The sequence below is a fragment of the Acinonyx jubatus genome, chromosome C1 (genome assembly GCF_027475565.1).
Source record: "Acinonyx jubatus isolate Ajub_Pintada_27869175 chromosome C1, VMU_Ajub_asm_v1.0, whole genome shotgun sequence".
Classification (NCBI taxonomy): Eukaryota; Metazoa; Chordata; class Mammalia; order Carnivora; family Felidae; genus Acinonyx; species Acinonyx jubatus.
The window spans coordinates 105,878,878-105,885,876 of NC_069381.1; positions in this window are offsets into that span (position 1 = coordinate 105,878,878).

The following is a 6,999-nucleotide window of genomic DNA, read 5'->3' on the forward strand; positions in this document are numbered from 1 at the left end:
CCTTTGGTTTCCTCCTGCGCAGGCTCAGCCCAGGATAAAAGGACCCTGCTCTGAGCTTCTTCATGGACGTGAATCCCTGAGGCCTGGAACAACCTGGAAAGGCAGGTGAGTGGGGAAGCTCTGTTCTATAGAATAGGAAGCCCTCAAAGGGGCCATCATGGGGGTATAGAAAAGGCAGGTGATCAGAAGTAGCAATAGGAACAGATCAGAAAAATGGAGCAGAAAATAAAGACCAGGTAGGCAACACAGTGAACCAGAGTGAGATGCAGAAAGTCAGGGGTCTGCATCACAAGTCAGTAAAACTAAAGTCCACAGATGAAACCCAGCCCACTGCTTATCAACCTTTCTTGGAACACAGGAGTGTGCATCTGTTTATGTGTTGTCTATGCCTCCTTTTACATGGTGATGGCAGAGCTGAACAGTTGTGACAGAGATTATCTGGCCTGAAAGCCTAAAGTATTTACTATCTGTCCCTTTACAGAAAATGTATGTTGACTATTATTTAAAAATAGAAGATAATTTGAGATTAATGTGACTAAAGGTATAGATGAAAAAGCTCCTGGTCAGTTAAATGATTCTGGTAAAGCTGAGGCCAGAACTTAGCTCATAATCCCTAGTCTTTGTTCTTCCTTATGCTGTACCCTGAATATTTCTCCTGTTTCATGTCCAAGCTTCTGACCCCAAGCTGGATGCCTGGCTGGGGTCTCCTGACTCTGGCTCTGCTCTGGAATCTAACTCTAAGATAGCTTGTGCCAAGGGATGTTATTTATCCTTAAAGAAGCAGTGATCACGTTTAAAGGAGTCAGGAATGACACTGAAGGACTGGAGAAGTTGCTGAAGAGGGCAGAGTAAGGGGACGAAATGCCTCAGTGTCAAATAGGGGCACCATCCCAGAGAAAGGAAATGTTTCATGGTATTTGGAAGAAATACAGTCCAATCTCTCCAAATTGGACTCTGATTTAACAGGTCATTCAAAACAGCAGGTGCTCTGCGGTCTCTGAACCTGCTTTTCTTCAAGTTGACTATTCTAAAATCATTTTACCTTGTATTTTCGGGCACACTTTCCTGATACTTTCCAAATCTTTTCTTTCTCTGGAATCCCTTCAGAGTGAACATGCTCCATTCAAAGAACCAAATCTCTGGTTGGGGAGGACAGGGCACACACTGGGCATCTGTAGGGAAGCTTCTAAGAAAATTCTCTTTATTGCCTGTTGTGGCCCATGGAGGCTCCTGTGGGGTGGGTGTTCATGGGAGGGAGTGACATAGGATGGTCATAACATTATATTAAAGAAAGGAGTAACATGAAAGTGTGTGTTTCCCTGTTCTAATTTGGAGATAATCTCTTCCACTGATGTGGTCTCCTTCTAAAGGGCTTTACTTTTTTGTTTCAGCTCATCTTCAATCTAAAAAAAATGTCTTATCAGCAACAGCAGCAATGCAAAGTCCCCTGCCAGCCCCCTCCGCAGGTTCCTGCCTCCTGAAGATGCCTGAGCCTTGTCCTCACCCTCCAGCCAGTGGAAATGTCCCCCTGTTAAGTGTCCTCCCTGCCATCAGGAATACCTGTCAAAGCAGAAGTGACACCTCTGAAGCTACCCTCTCCAACCTGGTCTTGAAGATACTGCACCTCCTTGCCCCACCCTTTATCCCCTCACCTCCAGCAACAACAGGGGATACACAATACTTAAAAGATGCTATTCTCTTCAGACTCAAGAAAAAAGATGTCTTCATTGTCTATGTGTTTCCTCCCCAAATCAGCGACTCCTCCCAACCCCCTCCCAGGATACCACATGGGGTAGACAGAAGTTCTCAAACTTTTCCCAAAGTCCTGATCTGTTCTTGCCCTTCTTGACTGCTGTCCATCCACAGCCTCCTTTACCATGATGCCTCCTGCTGGCTGTATGAGATCACTACAAGGACATGGATTTCCTTGCTTAGCAACCTGCCTCTGTTATGAAGGCTTCCAGGAGCAAATATGGTAGAAAAATGAAAACAAGAAAACTGTTCAAATCAACCAAAAGTTTCCAGAGTTCTTCAGAGCACAACTCCACACTCCTCAGTGAAGGCAATGAGTTCTGTGTGTATTTCCTTTCTCAAGATTTCCACAACCCCTAACAAAGTTTCTCTAACCCTAATTCATATCCCTATCTGGACTATGAACCCATTAAAAGTAATCCAAACCCTACAATGTTCCTTCCTCTATTCTTATCAATAAAGGATCTTCATGTCTCTGCTTTCTTACTGGGACTGGGAGAAAGCCACAGAGGGACAAAGTACTCAGGAAGCAGAGACTGAGAGGGAAATCACTGGGAGGACCCTGGAGATGATCTGGGGATCCAGGGGAGGGAGATGGGAACCCAGCACAAGCCAGCAGGTCTCCTTTTCCTCTCTGGCCACCCACCCTCAGCGTCCCAAAGCACCAGCTGTCCCCCAAGTCCATTGCTGCACCCAGGACCTATCATTTCTTGGGAAAGACTTGCCACACAGAGGAGGTAGATAGTGATGGCAATGGAGCCACCAACCAATGTCAGGGCTGTAGACTGGGCTGAGATGAGTTCTGCAAGGTCCTGGGGCCAGAATTGCCACCCTGGATCTGTCTAGGGCTCATCATGCAAGGGACGGCCCCAAACAGGCTTATCCACTGCAGTGGTTCTCCAAATGCTTGGTACTGGGAAAGAGTATACCCTTAAAATCAATGAGGAAAACAAAAAGCTTTTGTTCTTGTGAATTTTATCTATTGCTATTTCTTATATTCAAAATTAAATCTGAGAACATTTTAGGACACTTTATCAACAATTAGGCATTGCACTAGCTGTCACAGTGATGATGTCACCACATGCTATGTAGTCTCTACTGTCATTTCTAGTGTAGACTAACGGGTAAACAAGAGTGGAAATAACAGCTTAATATTAATTATGATAATATTTATCATAATCACAGACCCCACTGGAGCATCTTGGGAACCCCCAGCATCTCCATCTATCTTGAGAACCACTGGTCTAGTGAGTCACTGTAGGACAGCAGCCCTGAGCCTGAGCACATGTGATAGCACAGGTGTGGGAGGACTCAGGAAGTTCTCCTCAGGTTTCAGCCTCAGCTTACTGGAGGGACAGGGAACACTTACATTTAACTACTCTGCTAAATCAAGTTCTGAACTTTCAACCATTAATGATTAGCAACAATAAAGTGTCTGGAACTGATAAAACCTGAAGATAAAGAGAGGAGGAAACTGTAACTCTCTAGAGAAGCTCCTCAGTGGTCTACTGGGATGGTGGGGACAGGTATGTGCTACATGGACCATTAGATTTCATCTCACAAGGGCAAACATCACGGAGCAGCAGGTGTGCTGGGTGATATACAAACATGGAAGTCAGAGAAGGTAGAGCAGAGGATGGCTCCTTAGTTTCTTACCCGGGTTTCTTCCCAAGACCTCCCTTAGGATCTATCCATAATCAGTGATTATGGAAGTTTGAATCTAATCATATTCTGTTTTCCCCAATTCTCCTCCTCCTGGCAGCCACAGAGTAGGTTCCCTCTTATTTCCATGGAGATAAAATCAGGTCAGAGTCTACTGATAAAAAATTACTTAAAGGGTAAGAAATGTCAAGAACAACCAAAAGTAAGTGTAGAAAAGAGAGGAAATAACTAATGTCTACCTTTAGTAGGATTGGGAAGGGTTGTGTCTTTCTCCAAACTCCATCCATTTCCCTTTCTCCACTTCTTTATAGATTCATAGGTCCATTCACTGTGCCCAGGAGTGTCCCCACAGGTGATTTCAGATTCTGAAACAGAGATATCAGAGGCAGCATCTGGTTCTTATTCTAAATGTTATTATTAATCTCTTTTCCTGGCCGTAAATCTTTCTCAAGCTGTCTCTGCTTTGTAGATGTATGGCAGATATTTTCTTCACAACTTCCCAAGGGTCTATTTATTTAAAATTTTTTTAATGTTTATTCATTTTTTGAGAGAGAGAAAGACCAAGCACGAGTGGGGGAGGGGCAAAGAGGGAGGGAGACACAGAATCTGAAGCTGGTTCCAATCTGTCAGCACAGAGCCCAACATGGGGGCTTGAACTCATGAACTATGAGATCATGACATGAGCCAAAGTCAGACACTTAACTGGCTGAACCACCTAGGTGCCCTGTTAGAGTTTACTTTTTAAAGGTTAGTAGGCAGAATTTTTAAAATAATTTGAAGCTAAAACTACTGTCTGGATAGCTAAAAACTTCCATTCGTTCACTGCCTTGCCCAAACCATTGAAGTGTTTCACCTCCTAGAAACTTGTACCATTAAAAGGTCAGAGAGCCCTGGACTACTAGATAAGGAGCACAAGGTAAGTACCATTTTAAGTTGTAGACTAGGTTGTGCTTTCCATTTTTTTTTATTTTGAAAGCACAAGAAACCTTCTTTCTGCCCACTCACTGGTCCAGGGAGCCTTCCTGGTGAAGAGAAGAAAAGGGTGCAGTATTTATCCATGAAGGCAGCTGGAGAATGGAAGATTATATAAACTACCATGGGAGGATCAACACATAGGAAAGTTCTAGAAAGAGACAAAATCCCCTCTACATCATCCCTGGAGTCGATACCTCCCTTGGAGGGCTTCTGTGACCCATGCGTCCCATCCAAGTAGGCTTTCACAGCATGTTGCTCAAACTTCCGGCTAATGTCTCTGTACTATTACTCTGTGCCTAAGCATCTATAACCCTACCCCATCTCCACCTAGACTGTAAAATCCCCCAGAGATTTCTGCATCTCCACACCACACCCCTATACTGCCCACCAACACACACACACACACACACACACACACACACACACACACACACACAGAGTCAGGGCCCTGATAGATGCTCAATGACTGTTTAAACCATCTGAAGTTCACTTGATCCTAAAACTGAGCTGGAGTGGTATGTGATAAGGTTGATAGTAGCTTCATTTCAGGTACCTGAAAGAGACAGTGGGGCTGTGTGGGGAATGGGAAAGCTGCTACATCCTAGCCTTGGATTGCTTGTACAAGGCCCATCTCCTAGAGATGAGAGGCTCAGCTAGTCTTGCTGCTCATTGACTTGTAGACTCCAGGACATCTCAAGATTTGCATCCAGCTGAGTAAAGTGTACCTGCCTCCATCCCCCCTTCACTCCTTCACCTCCATCCATGGGCAGTGACACCAAGCAGCTGCCAAGCAGGAGACCCACCCAGAGCTTAGAGCAACAAAATCTCTGCAGGTCTGTGAGTACCAAAGTCCCTTGACACACAGGCCTGAGCACCCCTGGGCACTGGGCTCCCATCAATGAGATGACAGTTGCAGACCAGGGAACGCTAGCCCCAGATCCCAGATGTGGTTCTGTGGACCTGGGCTACAGCTTAACTTTCTCAGTTCCTCATGCTTTTGCTCTTCCTTCATAATCATATGGAGCTTGCACTCAGGCTAGGGTAACAAAAGCCTATGGTTTTTACTGAGCACTATTTTTGATGTTCAATTTTGACTCTTTAATTGGCATATATTAACTTCCCTGCAGAAACAGAGATAAGATTTTATAGTAACCAAGGACAGCACTGATGGAGAAGAGAATTACCCAATAAGTCCAAGGGAAAAGGCAAAATATCTTCAGAACTGGCACAGATGAAAAGACAGGAAAATGTACATGACATCTCAAAAGCCATCCAGTTCTGCCTCCAAACAAATTAAATATTCTCTATCAACAGGCTTCTAAATGATGAGTTGGCACTTAATTGAATATTTACTGGGTCAGAGAGCTCCCTCAGGAAGAGCTGCTAAGTTGGGGTAAGAATAGCATGTTAGGAACTTCATCCTCAATTCTTAACACCTACTCACTCTGTTCCCACTCTCTGGAAAATTTCAGAGCTTTCTTGAAGAGAGACAGCCACAGCCATGAATGATGTGCAGTCTTATGCTCCTCTAAACTTTTGCTTCCTGAGACTAAACCCCCCCACACTCAATTTTTTCCCATTAAAAAAAAATTAATGTTTATTTATTTTTGAAGGAGAGAGAGACAGAGTGTAAGTTGGGGGGGGGGGGCAGAAAGAGAGAGACACACACAGAATCTGAAGCAGGCTCCAGGCTCTGAGCTGTCAGCACAGAGCCCAACGCGGGGCTTGAACTCACAAACTGCGAGATCATGACCTGAGCCGAAGTCGGACGCTCAACCAACTGAGCCACCCAGGCGCCCCAATTTTTCCCCATTTTTTAATAGGCACTACTTCTCAATTCTTTCCAACCCATTAGTCCCAACCATCCAGGACTAGAGTAGATGTGGGCAGACACGGGCATCTTAGTGCAGTCCCAGAGGCCTCTTCTTGGTTGAGAGTCCACACTGTGGAGGCTGAAGTAGGCTAGGGGTCATGGCTGTGAGTGAGAAGGCTAGGGAGACCTTAGTCCCTGAGGATGAAGAAGTGCATGAAGGAGAGAGCACTTCTCCCATGAAATACTCAGCCCTCTATTGTTGTTGCTACAGAGAAAAAGTTTATCTCCTCTTTCTTGCAGGTTATCATCAGTCCAGGAAAGATGTCCTGCAGCAGCGACCACAAGTCACAGTCCCCTGCCAGCCCCCTCTCAGGTCCCCAAGCCATGCTCCCCAGCTGGCAGAAGTACACCCTCCCCCATGCTAACAGGAAGACCATGGAGGCAGAAGTTGCTCTTTGGAGGCTCCCTGCCCTCAAAGCACTGGGCTTCAGTTGCTCCCTGCCTCTCTCCAATCCCTTTCTTGTGGCAACAATAGAGAATACAACACAGCCAAAGAGTGACTTTAATCTATTCCAGGAGAAAGATATCTTCACAGACCACCCATATGACTGCAGTTTATCAACAGTGCTTCCCAGCACCCCCTTCAGGAAATAGCAAGAATTGGCCAAGGGGGCCATGTTTTTTTAGGCATCATTTCTGGACACCATTCTCTATGTCCATAGCATAGACTATGGACAAGTCCATAGTGGACAAGACCAGTCAGTTCTTCTGGCTGCTGCCTCTGCCACCATTGCTGC